General features: G+C 37.0%; 1 protein-coding gene across 2 annotated transcripts in view; it reads left to right on the top strand.

The window, feature by feature from the left end:
* The first annotated feature begins 5,290 nt into the window (after positions 1–5,290).
* The window catches only part of Chst9 (carbohydrate sulfotransferase 9), a 266,459-nt gene continuing 254,314 nt past the window's right edge, over positions 5,291–17,435 (top strand). For both annotated transcript variants that reach the window (XM_047526431.1, XM_047526430.1), the window contains exon 1: positions 5,291–5,474. The gene's annotated coding sequence lies outside the window, so the exon portion shown is untranslated. The remainder of the gene's footprint in view (positions 5,475–17,435) is intronic.

The following is a 17,435-nucleotide window of genomic DNA, read 5'->3' as shown; positions in this document are numbered from 1 at the left end:
GGACATTCACCATGGTCTGTGTCCCTCTGGGCTGAAATGATATTAGATTTGGTGAGGTGAACCGTATATCACAAGTACTCCCAGTGCTGGACAAGGAAATAATTCATTGCAGGGGAGGGGTGGATTTAGAATTACTCTGTGCCCTCAAATGCTCTATTTTATCTTTGGACACATCACTGACATAGTCTCTCGATTCCATCAAATTTCTTACCAGCTTGCTTGCTTGCTTGCTTTTTTTCTTTCAAGCAAACACATGCACGTGCACACACCACACACACACACACACACACACACACACACAAATTGTTGATAGAAAGCACAAAGCTATTTTGATTTTTCTTTTTTCTTTCACTTGCTTCCGGCAAATCTTCCTTCTTTCTTGCAAGCTTAACACTTCTAAATATAGTGATATGTGATTTGAATTAATTAGTTGTCATTGTATTAAAAGGGAACACATCTTATTAATTTTTGTATATAAGGCACCAAAACAATGACCATACTGACTCAACAAGCCATACTTGGTGAATTAATTAATAAAGTATTTGACAAGGAAAGGTCTATCACTAATCCTCCCTTGAAAAGTTACTGTTGAAACTTACAGTATGAAAGAACCCCTCATTGATTCCAAACAATTCAAACTTTTTTTTTTAACCTAAGGTCATTTATCAATACTTTGTTTTGCCATGTCAAAAACTGCACCCATTTTAGAAAATAAATATTTATATATACAAATATTGGTTTAAAGGAAAATATTGCAATTTTTGGTAAACTATTATATAGAATTTTCCCTATTCCAATGACCTATGAAAAACCATTAAAGTCATAAAATAAAGTTTCTTTGTACAGAAGCACATGTGTATCTCCATATTTTATCTAATTTAGGTTTTACTACTATATAAATAGGATCTTATGAAATTTTATGACTTAGAAGTTAAGGATCACTATTGGAAAAGGTCTTGTTTTTTATTATTATTAAAGAAAATTCATAGTTGTTTAATTTAAAAAATTACGTACATAACTTCCCTAGTGACTTTGATTTTCCTAAAATAACTGCAAGCAGTTCTTATTCAATCAACCAATCAATACATATTTATTGACCTGCTCTATTTACCAAGACTATTGGGCACTGACTATTCCAAGTTATTTGACCTTGAATTATGGCTTTACTTAAGAAGTACACAGATAAAAAATAATGGCAACACACCTTGCTTCATTTTTCTTATAACCATCTTTTAGTTTTTCTGTCTGACCAATGTCATTTCATGTAACTTAGAGTTTTTAATTCTTTAGGGATCATAGTTCTTTCGCATTTACTATTACTCCTATGCTCTTTCCATATTTCATTTTTACCAAGGCATTACCCTTTTTTCAATAATTTTCTGAATTCTTAATTTTTCTTTAGCTAGATATATCTGATCCTTGATTTTTTTCTTGGTTTTCAAGAAAAGAATATCTTCCTAAAAAGGAGTTAAAGACAAAGTAAAAAAAAAATTTTTTTCTTTATTTCTCTATCACACAATTAATTTGATCTAACCCAAATTATGGTTAACTGTGCCATATTTGCAATAGCAGGAGGCAAATCGTTAGCTTTCCAGATTCCTCCATGACAGAAACGTTTTAATGCTTCACCACTGCCCTGTTTATATCTGATGTTGAAAGGTTTACTTCTTGAATTTCAGAGAGGAAGTTCTACTTGTGTGATTCCACATTCTGCATTCTGGAAAGGGAAGATAACCCTCCCTGCCTCTACTGGGTTCCCCTTATTTGTTTTTGAAATTTCTTCTCTTGAAAAAATGTCTACAAGAAACATTTATTTTATGAATAGAATTCATACTGAATGTTATGATGTGGCTAAATCTATATATGAAAGTGAAAATAATCTGTGAAGCTTTTTCTAGGTAAATGACCTTGGTTAGACATAGGAGGTATTTTAAAGTCCAAAGATCCTTAAAACTATCTAGGTCCATGACCTCACATGCTGCATAGATGAAACTGACCCCAGGGACAGAATAATTGCCCAGCATCATGTGGACAAATCCAGTTTTCCAATCCTCTTTCCATTTCATATAACCAATGGCAGTTTTCTAAAAACTATTTTATTACAATTATTAATGGATATTAAAGTATACGGATTAATGGGTTTGAGTGTGACATACATGCATATAGCCACTTTAAGTCTCTGTTTCTTTAAGAGTTTTATATTCCTGTTTCCCTGGAAGTATCTAGATGAGGTGATTTCTATCTTCTGTTTCAGGAGTTCTACCGTTCTCTCCTTGTGGTTCAGTAGCATAGCTTGTGTTCTTTTGATTGTGAATCAGCATCAGTCATGTCCTATCAGTTTTTCCTTGTTTTACTCCTACCTTGAAGAATAAGAACAAGATAAGATAAAGGAAAACTACTGTAGTTACTAGACTATCCTCTGTTGGTTCTTGTAAAAATATCTCTTTCCAAGTAAACACATCTCTGCCTTCCCTCAATAAAACAGTTGGAGCCATAAATAATATGGTTTAGAGGTATTCGCAACACCCACATGACCTGGCATATTGTGCTAAATGCATTTCTGCTGAATTTTTATTTTGGCTGTTCATTAAGCCAAGTCATCATTAACACCTGCACGGTTAAAGAAAAACAAACTCAAAAAATAACAAGAACAATTTCATAACAGTGCTGTACTTATAGCTTAGGTTTTTCTTTTTCTTTCTTATTTTTTTCATTTTAAATTTTTGTACATCTTTTTTTACCTTGCTCCTCCATCCTCCTTACACACTTCTTACATCTCTCTGAGCAGTCCACTAGGCTTATTCTTAAATTATCAATTGTATTTTCACAGTTCATTTTGACTGCATTTCTTATACTTAACCCAGTGGTATATGCATTGTGTGTGTTTCCCCAAAACTAGAGAATGATATTCTCCCACAAAAGCACTCTTGCCACTGAACGTACCTTGAGATTTGATGTAGAAACCACTTTTAGGGCCATAATGGTTACTTACCTACACATTAATGGTTCAATGATCCATAAGCTTGATCAGAAAGAGTCCATAGTTAAACGTCTTTAAGAAATTCAAAGAACTAAACAAAATTAACAGCCCAAAGAGCTGAAAAGCATGCTGTGAACCAATGTTTTAGAAATGATTCACGATGAAAAATTAAATTAGTTTAGCTACAAAATTAAAAGGTGTTTTTTTCACATTATAATGTAACTAACTCCTAATCAAATGCCATGAGAAGATGCATGTTGTACTGGTACTTAGAATTCATTTTAGGTAATTTTCTGATCATTTATTCATCACTATTGACTCTCACAAAATTTAATTAACTTAATCATTAGAAATATTTTTCAGGGTTTTGAACAAAAGTCTAGGCATGATTTCTAAGTGTTTGATTTGCTATATGATAAGTAAATGAAGAAAAGAGATTATAAAAGCTAGCAGACACCATGATAGGCTAGCAATGCCTAGTAGTCCATTGATCATGCAAATTCAATCAGAAATTGACTTGAACACGAGCAGTTTCCCCCCATTAACTACTAAAACTTTTAAAATTTAGAAATAATAGAATCATAATGATATTCTTACTCAATTCCTTTACTTCACAAATGAGAAGACAGGTCACAAAATTTGAATTACTTGCAGCAAACAGGAAGTAGAGTCCAGGTCATCTGAGGCTGGCCTAGATTTCTTCATTGCTCTGGGGTAATGGATATTCACAACTCCAAAAGTACCTAGAACACAGGGAACCAAGCCAAAAGCAAATGTGCAAATCAGTTAATTCATTCAAGGACACATCAATTACCTATCAGGCATATATGCCAGTTAAATATAGCTCAGGGAGCATTCACTTATATCTTTAAAAGTCATACTTAGGAATTCATTTCAGTATATTGGTGAGTATCTTCTCCGTAAGGAAGACAGACCTTGAATGAAATGTTAACAATAAACCTGACACACAAATTAAAGATAAAAACTCTTGCATAAGTTATTTGCTCATTTTGTAACCAGATTTTTTGACTTGTTGTTGAGTTGTAGGAGCTCTTTATATATTCTTGATAGTAACACTGTCAGCTATCTAAAGCAAATTCAGAGAAGAGAAAAGTAGAATGGTACCAGGGGATAGAAAGGAGGAGGAGGAGGAGCTGTGTGGTGGATGGATAGTTTCAGTCTTACAAGTGAAACAGTTCTAGAGCTTTCTTTTATAAGAACATGAATATATGTAACACTACTAAACTGTACACTTAAGATGGTTAAAATGGTAAATTTTGTGTGGTTTTAACCATAATTTAAAAAACGCAAAAAAAAGAAAACTGTCGACAGAAAAATAAATCAGGTTCCGTTTCCAAGAAACCAAAACCAAGCAAGTCCTATAATAGTATTTCTTCACTGAACCAAAGTTTGCTACCAACAGACGTGTTATTCCTAAGTCATTAGTAACAAGACCCCTGCAAATGTGGAAGGCAAACATTTCAGTTTGATTAACAACAAAATTCTGTTGTAGTAATGAGGTAGGTTAATGCTTTTTAAAAGTTTAGTTTTTCTGTTAATTCATAGAAACTGCTCGAATGAGAAAATAAGTAATCAAAGGTTCATTTAATTTTATTTGCCCTAGTTTAGTCAAACTGTAGCTAGCATGATGTTTTGGAACTAATTTTTTTAATCTCAATTAGCTGGGTGTTCTTTAATGATTAAAAATGTATCTTAGCCTTGGTCTTCACAGATGTGAAGGCTGACACACTGTTCAGCTTGTCGGATTCTGAAAGGCATGACCTGAGAGGTCTACTAGTCTCAAATAGAGAAGCCCATTTGGGGGGCACTCTTGCCTTCCACAAACCTTGTTCTGAACCCACCCACAGTTTTGCATATTTGTTGTAACCTGTGCATACAAACACACCTCCCGTGAGTGAAGCTAAAGAAATTCTAAGACTTCAGAGTCAGTGTCCTGCTATCACCGACTCACCTATTGACTTGTCTTTCTGAACTGCCTTTCTGGAAAATCTGGGAAGGAATGTAAGAGTGCAGGAAAGAAGAGCAGAAGGTGAATTAGGAAAGCAGCAGAAGGCAAGCTCTTCCGTGACAGGCAGTGGGGTGGCACTTGAGCGATGGGAAAGACCCCAGGCGGGTGGCAAGGAACGGTCGCCTGCGGACGACAAAGGCCGCGCAAAAGCAAGGCTGGGCGGGCAGCTGGCGGCGCGGGAGATGAAAAGCGGGAGGCGGAGCTGCGGGGCGGGCGGGGGCGCGGTTGGCGGCGGGCGAGGAGGCGGCGCCGCAGCCCCAGCCCGGCCGGACCGTGGAGGCCAGGCGCTCGGCTCCGCGCTCCCCCTACTCCCGGCACCTCGCTCGCTCCAGGCCACCTAACAGTCCACGGCCGGCAGGCATCCACGAGTTTGCCCCGGAGCGCGGGGAAGTTTTCTGCCGGAGCTCCGCTCCTGCAAAAGGAGTACCTGCCGGCGCCGGGCGGCTCCCCTCGACTCCCCGCGAGGTAACCGCGCTGGGGCTGGGGGCTGGGGGACCCGAGGGCCAAGCCTGCCGGGCGCCGCCGCGCACCCGCGGTGGAGCGGACCCTGGGTGGGGGGTGGGCGGGAAGTGCATTCGCACCTTTGCAGGTACTTCACCGCCGCGGGGTGAAGGAGGCATCTTTCTTTTCTTTGCTCTCCCCGTCCCGGTATCTCAACCCACTGCCACCCACTTGATTAGGACATGCTGGGTAGGGGTGGTGGTGGCGGGAGAGGAAGCGAGGGAGGTCCGAAGACTTGGAGAAGAGCTGATGGGGACAAACTTCGTAGCTACCTGTTCTGGATTCCTGGGTCCCGGCGGGGCACCCTGGACTCCAGGACGCTACCACCAGCCCCCGCGTGGGGCATGCACAAGGTTCAACCGGGGACATCAAGTAAGAGGAGCCTGGAGTTTCCGATGCCGGTTTATCCGGTCCTCCAGCGTGTTTGACAGAAAGTGGAGCATCTCTACCGTGGGGTCTCCTTTGCGTCAGTCCCAAACTCCGCGCGACCTTGCGGAGGCTGCGGGCGAGGTGGGAGGGAAGTTAAGAGGACTCGGAGCTCAGTTTCCAACGTGGCCGGAGCCGAGGCGTTGAAAGGGGCGCTAGGAGGAGGGCTTGTGGAGCTGGTCTCAGAGGATGAATTGCACGGTGGTTTTGTCACTTGCTGCTGCTGTTACTTTCTCACGGTTACCCGCTCCTCTGCCCCGTTTGAACATCCTGCCTATCAGCATGTTTCTGTTGGAAGGCTAAAAGGTGTTACGTTTGATGCCTGTCAGGAGTTATTTCCAACTAAGTTCACAGGTGCTAAGTCTAGAACTGCCGCCCCTCTTCCCTCCCCTCCCGGCAGGTCCGCCCCCGACTCCCTCCCACATGCAAACTGTGCCTGAATAATTCCCAGGATTTTGGAAGGAATGGCATGTAAATACTATAGCGTGTTTGTGTGACTCCCCCAACCCATTATTCTATCAGATCCAAATCAAGACACTGGGGATGTTTAATAGGACTCTTTTTGGCAGTTTTCTTTCTAGAATATGATCAACCAATGTTTATTTTTCTTCACTTTCACCCCACACTTTAATGTGTCTCTATACATTTTTTTTTTCTTTTCTGTCACTGTACCTCTTGGTTTAAAAGACAAGGACTTTTAGACTCACAGACTTTTGAACTCACCAAATACACCAAAATGTAGTGTGACCATATTTAATATTTATCTGTCTCCCTGATTGAGTGGTCTGCCACCTGCCAATGCCAGTACATAATTGCAGCACCATATGCCAGTGTACCAAATTGAGGATAAGAAGAATATTATTATTTTCTATGGGCAACAGTAGTCTGACTACCAAATTTTATTATTGCTCAAAGTGTTGTTAAGAGCTTCAGTCAAAGTGAAATCAGATTAACAGTAAAATTGAAATTCTGTCTGATGCATTCAAACAAAATACAATACCTGGGCACTTATAGTTGACTGGTAATTGAGGGAGAATTAAAATCTTCTCATCACATGGAAAACATTTTGATTGACTATACTAAATAAGAAATAGCATACATTGTATGCCTTGAGAAAACAAGGATTTTCTTACTTCATTTAGTTTTTATCTCCTTTGTTACAGTAATGTCCTCCAGAAAATGAACACCTTGCATATAGATGTTGGTATGTACTAACTAAACACCATATTTTGCAATACAGAGGCTTGGTGACAGTCCAAATGCATAAATGTTTTAAATCATTATGAACCATCTGTTCTCTCCCACTCACTTAAAGCACAATATTTTATTTTCACAGGTATCATGACATACATACTCATTTCATACATTTCCATGAACCTCCTGAAGCCTGACATGATATCTGATGTTGACCTGAGTTTGGCAAGTGTTGGTTTAGCATATAAGCTCCTCTTTTAAGCCTTTCTCCTTTTACTTTCAATCAAAGAAGAAATCAAAAAAGTTTTAAAGCTTTTTGCCAAGGCTGAAATATACTCCAGGGAAATCTGATTGTTCCCACTACCTTTTGGTTACCAAGAGAAGCTGAAAATTAGTGAATCTCCAGGCTCTTTCTCATGACATTCTTTCCCTTCCTCCATGGTCACAAGCATAGCATTTGATGTTCTAAAGTAGTGGTTTAAAACCCTTGACTGCAGATAGTGCAATTTCCACTTGGGCATAACATCTTCCAGGCAGGAATTTTTAAAATGAGAGACTAACTTAATGTTCCAGTCTCCACATTAATATACCTAAGAAATACACATTATTTTCCACACTCATATTGGCATGTATGAATGACATGGGATATTATATATCTGAGTGAAATGTTTACCTAGAGAGTATTCTTTATGTCTGTGTTTGGGAGTCTTGGTGAGTTAGTATGTAATCAGCCACTGCTTGTTCATGTCATCATTAAAGAGAAATTTGAGGTTTTGTGTGCCCCCCTCCAAGCAAGAATAATTTCCCATTTGGTGCTGTTTGTTATAACTAGTACTGCAATGTCAGGGTGTTTTTATGGGCTCAAATTACTTTGCATAATAAATGTTGTTCCTTCGGTGCAGCCAGAATGTTAGAACTATTCTTTTAATTCAACTTAGGTACAAGGTCCCAAAGTACTTTCATATTTTTGAGGAAAGAGATAATGGTGAGCTTACTAACACTTTGTGAATAACTGATATATACTTGAGGAACATCAAAAACCAAGGACAACTTGGGACTTTATTCCCTGCTATACCGCTATATACTGCCTTTGCCTTGAAAATGTAAAGATTATCCTAACTTAAAACCAGTATAGCATTGACAAGAATGAATCCAAACCATAGATAATGTTGCAAGTAAAGTTGCCTTTAAAAACTATGGTCTAATTTAAACCTTTGGTTCTTGCATAAAATGTATTACATCTTATTTTTCTGTATACTAAAAATGAATTAGTAAGGGGAAACAATTTCACCGTGTATAGTAAGCACTCTGAATTATTCATGTTAATGAAAGGAATAGAGGCAAAGATAATCTAAAATCATGGCTATTCAAAAAGTCATTTGTGTTTGTCTTTGGAATGTATTACATGTTTAGTTTGAAAAAAAGATTTTCATTGTTATTGTGGGCAAGTTGCCTTTCTAATTATTTTGTTTTGTTTAGGTTAATTTTTAAATGAGTTAACAAACCTCAAACACCAAAATTCATTTCTGAGGAGGTGGGGCAGTTGGGCAACTTGCCCAGAAAAATGAGTTGGATGGTAGAAGAAAGAAAACCTGGTAGGAAGTCCTTGCAGTAGATATATAAAATTCACAGAAAGGTAATCAGAAGTTTATTTTGTGTATCTATTTAATGGATATGTGTGAAGAATTAGGTTCCTTGAAAATATAAAAGTTCTTTAGTCAAAATTTGAGAACTTCAATCCCACTTCACATGAAACAGAGTTTATCAATGTTTTAAGAAATTATTTTAAAACCAAGTAGGAATGTACTAATTTTCATACTCACTTTTATATAAAATATTTGAAAGCCAAACAGAAACATACTAATTTAAAAATCTTACCACAGAGTTTTGGAGTTTTTTTTTTTTTTTTTTTTTTCGTAAAGCATGCATATGTGTATGGTGTTAAGTGACATCCCTCAGCTTTATAATGCACTTTTCAAAAGCAGCAGCAGCAAGAAGCCATCTGAATGAGGGGTTTGGTCCATTTGATCTCTGTACCTATGCTTCAAATCAAAAACACATTTCATCAAAGGGAAGCTCTCAAGCATCTATTGTTACCGTGGACCTGGTTAGATAAAATAGTTGAAATTCAGCAAGACTGCCAATTTAACAGATTTCTATTGTGTTTTTCAAAAGCTCTAGGGCAAAATTGGTTGTGGATGAAATAGTTACTTGAACAAGAAGCTGATTCACACCACAGCAGTTGCAGTTAAACACCTTGTTTATAGTCAGCATTTAGCTGTATATGGATTGTGTTGACTGGTTGGTTTTGTGTTCTCAGAATTTAGGAAACTTTTGTGTTGAAGGTTAGAGCTACCAAAAGTATATAATTGGAAAGACAGGTAATATCATTTTTACTTCAAGAATCACATCAGAACTCTAACTTTCATAGAAGTAAAGAGAATGGTAATAGAAAAGCAGATGTACCCTTCACAATGAAGACTGTTTTCATTATCAATGTGTTTAATGCTTAAAGGGTAAGGACACTTTCTTTCAGGAAAATTTTCATTTTTTATAAGGCATGGCATTTTTTATAGATTGTACTGGACTGAATATTTAAAAATAAGTATCGTGGCTAGAAACATAAATATTGAGACCCACGGGTTATACTTTATAGAACTTGATTAAGGGAATTGGTTTCTTCTGATCAGTGCCTCAGTATTAGAATCAGAATTATGCATTTGTTTTTACAGAGCTGGAAAGGACCTTAAAAGTAATTTATTCCAATGTGCTGTTTTACAGTTAAGGAAACAATGAGGGTCCACAGTGATCACAATGAACTGCTAAAGGTCACACTGGTAGTTAGTGGCAAAAACCAGAAATTTCATGAACCCCTACCCAGCTACTTTGTAGTAAATTGGGTAGTTAGATATAGAGTTAACCCTTGCTGTTCATCACAGTATCAACTAGTAGACAGTAGCCATGATGTGCAATAGTACAGAGGTAAATGCACATGGCTGGGGTATGCTATCTTCTGTCATACACTGGAAAGTCACTGGGATCTGGACTGTGGTCCTCAACCCTCAGAGGTTCTGTCCTTTGTTTTAATAACAAATATTTTGTGCTACTTTCTTTAATATCCTGAAATATAATTCATAATTCATGTAATTGCTGAATACATCTGTAATTAAAAGGAGCAGTAAAATTAATTTGTAATAATACGAATTGCACTGTACTGTTTGGGGTGACTTCATTAGAACACAAAATACATACATCAGAGCTTACATGTATGTATATGTACATATATGTATTCAAATTTTGTGTGTATATATATGTGTGTGTGTGTGTGTATGTATGTGTGTGTGTGTGTATGTCACAATAAATTTGAATTTGAGGCAAATAAAAATATCAGAAGACTTCCATGCAATAAGTACAGGAAAATGAAGGAATGAAGATAGACTAAAGGTGTGTTAAAATAATTAGAAACCAGACTTCTTTGTATATGATAACCACAAAAAGAAGATAATGGTAACTGTCTAGGGAAAACTTACCAAGTTGAATTCTAGACTGTTAGAGTAGAGAAAGCACAGAGGTATATTTTGCCAGTAAGAGAGTGAATATTATTAAAATATTTCCACCAGAATTCCAAAATAACTTCATGGAGTTTTTACATGTTTTTACTTACTAATGTGTATTCGACTTCCAGGAACTCAACAGTTTACCTGCCATGTCATAAATAATAAACAAAACATTTCTAAGATGAAAATTATTGATTTAGTACTGATATTTTCTTATTTATTTTCTATTAATATAACAGTCTATCAATTCTGGAGTTGGGAGATGGAGTACACAAAATGATTCAATTATTCATCACAGCAACCTTATTATAAATTGCTGGATTTTTGGTGGAAGTTCTTATAAAAATTTTAACTATGGTGGTGTACCAGATTCTATAGGTTGATATTCACAACTTCAGCTCAGTGGGATGTGTGATATTATATGAACTATTTGGGAAAATCCATCGTTAAGTGACCCCACCAAAAGCCAGAATCAACTCCCCACCTGCCTCTGGTAATTTTAATAACTCTGAGTATATATAACCCTTCCTAAAGTATTCCCAAGGGATGATGCCAGCCCTAATGAGAGCCATCAAGCTAGTGAAACAAGATTTTTATGTAGGTGGAGATTATTTTTCTTCCACTACCCACCCATCCACATTTCCTTTAGGTGGGTGAACCCACTGGTCTCCTGCTTCATTGGAGAACCACAGACTTACTGCCCCCAAACTCAAGCTCCTGTCTGTCATTATCACCTTTGTAAAAACTCATTTCTTCCAGCACTGATTTCCCTTAGGAATCTTTTGTGGCTAAATATGAGTTGTAACAAACTAATGTACAAGTGAATTAATATTTCAGTTCTTCCAGGCCTTAATCTTGCTTAAATATGGATCTCCAGAAAGCATTGAAAGCTTTTATATGTAATAAGCTTTCAGGTGATGGTAGTATTGCAGTAAAAGGAGTCCCTATTACTCTATTTATTCCACATTATATATAATATGTATATATGGCATATTCTAGCCATATATAAAGCTTTTATAAAGACAATATGCATTCATAATTCACACATGTATGCATGTTTATGTATATATGTACATATCATATATACACATAGGTTCATCATGTTAGACACAGAAAAATACAGGAAAGAAGGTGTTATTAAAAGTTCATATTTTTAGTGACCTTGAAACTTGCTTACGCAAACAAGGAACTGTAGTAGTCCAGTATTGGAAGTTACACATAATACATAGTGCTGTATGTTTATAGCAGAGGCCAAAATCTATTACCAACTCAAAATGTTGAATTAGAATTTTATTATATCATTTGGAATACATGTGTCTGTGCTGGCATATTAGAGTTGGGGGTATAGAGAATTTTGTTGTCTATCTTAGAGGTATTTAATGTGAGCACTGTTTATATCCTAAAGGCATGCCAACATATATTATCTGCAAAATATGTAGTATTTGCAGAGAAATTAGAGAATTTTGAAGATAACTTGTATATACAATATAGAGGAGCAAATAGGATATCAGAAACAAGGAGGAACCTGAGAGTAAACCTCAAATTTACTTACTTACAAAGTTCTACTAGATCATGACGCAAGAACTGCTCTTGAGAATGAAAAGTTAATATGAAAGGTCATTTTAGTATTTGCTAGAGCAAGTATCTTGAACCTACTGAATTGTAGGAATGTTTAAAAATTGGATTACTTCCCACTCTGACTTTGTTTCCTGTGTCTTTTAGAACATTGTACATCTTATTCTTTTTAGAGAAGAAGTTTTTTGTTGTCAACCTGAGATTGAAGTCATAGTATGGCTGGACATGTGTGTGTGTATGTGAATAAGCATTGGCTTTGACCCTGACCCTGGATTCTCTACATAGATGGTCACATTTCACCCAATCAGGAGAAGCAGGGCAGCTTTTCCTGCAAAGGAGACGCAGCAATTGTGCAGAGCACAATTTGCTCTATGATTGTTTTGCTGTCTGTGGTTCATCCTTCCTGGAAGTTTTTGGTCAATTGAATAGCCCCACATTCAACCTAAGACTGACCCCTAACTTTATTTGATCTACTTTTGTTACAGTTTCTAATACGAGCGTAGCGGTGCAAAGGGAATTGAGAAAAGATGAGATTGAGGTTGTTGGATTGTGGAGGTGATAAGGAGAATAAGAAGCTGCTTTCATTTGAGCACCACAAAGATCTATAGAGGCAATGAAATTTTATTGGACTGCTTTTTCTTGTTCTGGTTTTTATTCATATATGGAAGAGAGGCAAAGATTATGAAAGTAAAAGCCCTCCTTCCTCTTCGTACTATTAACTGCTATACACAAGAAAACCTTGTTTGTCAGAATAAAAATGTATGACACCTTCTGACCATAGGGACTCCTTTTACTGCAGAACTTCAGTGCTACCCTCACCTGAAATCCAAACTCTGAAGAACCAAGATAACAAACAGAAAAATACACCAGTTCACATGACAAAAGAAATTTCTGAAGTTTCTATTAGTTCTGTGTCAAAATGGGAACAACTCTGTCAATTCAAAGACTATAATATTTATTTTACCATCAGTTTCAGAAGCAAGAAGCCCCAAATTCCTCTTAGCTTTGTAGTCATTTCTATTGTTTTCTCTCTTTCTCTCTCTCTCTCTCTCTTTAATCACACAGGTAATTAAAGCTGTGGCAGCCTACCTTACATAAATATTGTCTGTGAAGATTAAGGTAAAATGATGGCATTGATTATATACTTAAAAATAAATTTCAAAATTAAAACAGAGGCAAAATTTGTTAGAAACATTAAATATTTTTTCCACAGCATTCTGTGAACAGGAAGTTAAAAGAACAGTAATTTATTTCTCCTCAAAAGATCAATTTCTCAATTATTAAAAAAAATTGCTTAGGTGTTAGTGACATTTTTGGACTACAACACAATATCTACCAGTACCCATTTACCTTCTAACATTGACACTTCATTATCAATTAGGAATTTTTATTCATGGAATAAGTTTCCATTACTCTGGCGGGGCCAGCATTTAGTTGTATGCACTGCTAGTCTTTCTAGTTGTTTGTAGTGGGAGCCCAAGTCATACCAATGGTTAAATAGTTTAAATTCTGATACTATGACGAACACTTTTGCAACTTCAGCCTATATATATATGAACATACACACACATATGTGCCACTTGCTGAAAAGTCTAGCAAAGTCTTTCTTTTTTTCAGATTTTGCATGTCAGGGAATTATAACAGTGTGTAGAATAGAAATGAATTTGCAAATCACTCAGTTCCCAAGTACCAAAGATTGTTTATGTAGTACCTCAGAATATTGGCTTACCTTGAGTTTTCTAGCCATACAGACAACAAGTGCTACCTGTTACCAAAGCTCAGTCCTTATCCCTGATACCAATTCATGCCAATTTAATAATGAGGACACAGTTTTGAGAAAAAGGATAAAGAAGGTTTATTGTTTGGCTAGCAAAGGAGAAGCACAGGACTCCAGTCGCAGAAGCAGTGTTTCTACCCGAAAGGGAAAACAGAGGGCTTTCAAAGAAGCTCTTCAAAAGCTACATTTCAGGTGTGCCCTGATGGTGTGTTGAAATTCACTTGTTAATTTGGGAGAGAGTCACTTCCAGATCTTCTGGTGACATCTCTTTCTGTGGTGGGTGTGTGCTCAAGGACAGCTAACGTGACCCTAGGATGGGAAAAGGTCATCGTGTTTCCTGTCCCCAGGGCATGAAGGGGGAGAGGGAGAACAGGAAAAGAAATGTGTCCCTTTGCAAATAAGCAGCGAGGGCTATATTCAAAAGGCAAAGTGGATGACTGTTACATTCCCAGTAAGAATTGCTTGAAATTGTGAGCATATATGTAATGTAGAACACTCCAAAAATTAATTACAACTCAGAAAATCCCTCTAAGTTCCCCATTTAGGTACTTGCCATTTCTTCATGTCTTTCTTAACAAAACATCAAGTGAACTGTGTCAAAATCCAACTAGGGACCTCTTCCCATCGTACTCCAAGTCTCCAGGTTTCCCAGAGCCCAGTCTGAGTTTTAGTCTTGCCATTCCCTTTCCTTCAACCCTATCAGGTCTTCCACACATCCTTCATTTTTGCCTCTAAAGTGCATGACAAATGTGCCTCTGCCATGGCCCAAGTCTACAGTTTAGCTTCCTTTGGGTAGGTAACCATGGCGGCTCCATGCCTCATTTGGCATTGCTCCGTCTCCACGTCCACCCTCCCGAAGGCTGCCAGAGGCGACTTTTCACAATGCAAGCAAAATCACTATCACCCCTCCAACTCCACACACCCCTTTTGTGAATTACCATTGCTCTGTTCAAGGCAAAGTCTAAAACTGTGCACCTGGTTCCTCAAAACCCAGGGAGGTCAGGCTTTGCCAGTCTCATCTCTTGAATGATCCCCTTCTCCCTCTGCTTCAGATGGCTGGCTAACTTCCATTTGCTCTATCTGCCAGGCTCTCTCCCATGCCCACAAACCCATTAACACTTGGAAAATAAGAATTCAAATGTCAGTTCCTCAAATGAGCCATCTCTTCCCCACTAAACAGAATCAAATGCCCTTATCATAGACATACACACATATATATTTGCATGCATAAATATGTACACGTTTATGTATCCATATCCTTCACTACACTTAGAAGAGTTGTAAAATTACATTTATTTGTGTAATTATTTAATTAGCCACTTAGGTAGGGACCCATCTAGTTTTAATGGCCCTTGTATTCCTAGCAAATGCTGAAGTGCCTACCTCAAGGATGGAGTGTACTATTTCTTCAATAAGTGTTGGATGAACTTGTTTTTCTTTAGCCCTCTGTGTGTGTGTGCAGACATATAGACTGTGCACATTCATATTCTAAATGAAAAATAAATAATAAATGCCAGCTATGAGGCTTCACTTTTTTCTTTGTGACCTCCCCCAAATATCATGCTTCCTTCTCAACCGTTCAGAAGTAACTTAAATAATATCATATTTACTTAGAAAATGAGGTTGGTCTGTTGAATTTCCTACTCTCCTCCAAAATAAATAAATTCCTAGGCATGCATTTTTATTATTTCCTCTATAATGAAATTGTTGATAATTTTGGGATTTTTGAAAGGTTTTACTTTGAGAAGGGTTTATGCTGTCTTGTGTGTACACATTTCAGCATGAAGCAGTGATTTAAGCTGTGCCCATATTGGAGGAAAGAAGAAAACAAATCCTCTGATTTGCTATCCACATGACCCTCATATGAAGATAAAGGAGATAAAGGTGAACAAAAATTTAAGAATAAATATGTGAAGTTGAAAGAGTAATGTAAAAATATATTATAATTTAAAGGTTCACATATTTAAGAAAGACATGAAGTCTTCACACAAGGACTAAAATTGTTAAGGAAGAGATCTATAGACTGACAGGCACTACTCTGTTTTAAGAACTATGCTAATATTTGTGCCTAAGTTCAAATTGCTGCATTAAAACTGAGCTGGGTTGCCTTCCTTTTAATTTAAGACCATCTTACTTCAACTAATTTAGGGGACATTGATACCCTGTGCCAGAAATCAAGGAATTGCTCAAAAACTGATGGGGACATATCAGAGGGACATAAGATCCAGATTTAAGGGACTCTTGCTGGCCAAATTTGGGATTTTGTGAACATAAAAGGTAATGAATTATAGTACATTAAATAAGAAAAAAATCCACATGCCAATGGTGTGTATATGTGCAAATAGGGTAGGTAGGAGAAAAAAATCTGCTTCACTGATGCTTAGAAGTTGATAATGGGAAGAAATGATGGAATTATAATGCTGTTTTTGCAACCACCATTGCAAGAAAAATCAAAAGATGTTCCAGTATTGGGTGAATGGTTCCTGGGGACAGGACGTTCACACAAATCACTTATTAATTATAAAAGAGGGAAAAGTACCTTTACAAGAAAGTCTGACAGAAACCAAACAAACCAAATGATCAAACTTGACATCACAAAAAAGAAATCATGTGTCTTTTAATATGGTGCATGGAAAAGGATACACTCACTTCTGCAGTATTCTGTTAAAAAAAAAAAGTTTAACTAGAACCAAATTCTGTGAAAATAATCAGACAAATTCATCTTGGTAGCTGTTCATCAATACAACCAACCTGTACACTTCGGAAATGTCAATGTTATTTTTAAAATAGGAGAGTCTAGGCAGTTGTGCAGGACTAAAGAAGACTTAGAGACCTGGCAACTAATTGCAAGGCATTCTTCCTGATTGAATTCTGGGTAGGGGGGAGCTGTAAAGGATGATAATGGAACAACTGGAGAAATGGTCTATAGAGCAACAGCGTGACATGAATGTAACATCCATGTTAAATTTCCTTAATGTGTGATAATCATATTGGAGTTATGTTGGAGAATATGTCTTTGGGGAAAGGATATACTTAAAAAAGTATTTAGAGTATTTAGCACCACAACTTACTTTCTCATGCTTCAGCAAAAATATTTTTTAAAGTGTGAGAGAGATAAGCAGATATGATAAATGTCAACAATTGTTTAATGTAGATTCAGCTTGTGGAGTATTCATTATATTATTGCCAGTCTTCTGCATGCTAGGCAATTTTCAAAATAAAAAATAGAAAATATTATATGATTCTGAGCCAACTGTCCAAATGATGAGATAATTTTCATATATTGAAGTGCGCTGACATGTTCAAAAGTTGTTTAGTCAATTAGTATTCTCTAAAGTAGCTCAATCTCTTTCTTCAGCATTCCATAATAATGCTACAAGTTATATTTAGATACTT

Source organism: Sciurus carolinensis, chromosome 15, assembly GCF_902686445.1.
Source record: "Sciurus carolinensis chromosome 15, mSciCar1.2, whole genome shotgun sequence".
Classification (NCBI taxonomy): Eukaryota; Metazoa; Chordata; class Mammalia; order Rodentia; family Sciuridae; genus Sciurus; species Sciurus carolinensis.
Note: the sequence above shows the minus strand (reverse complement) of the source record. Positions and strands in the feature narration are given on the sequence as shown.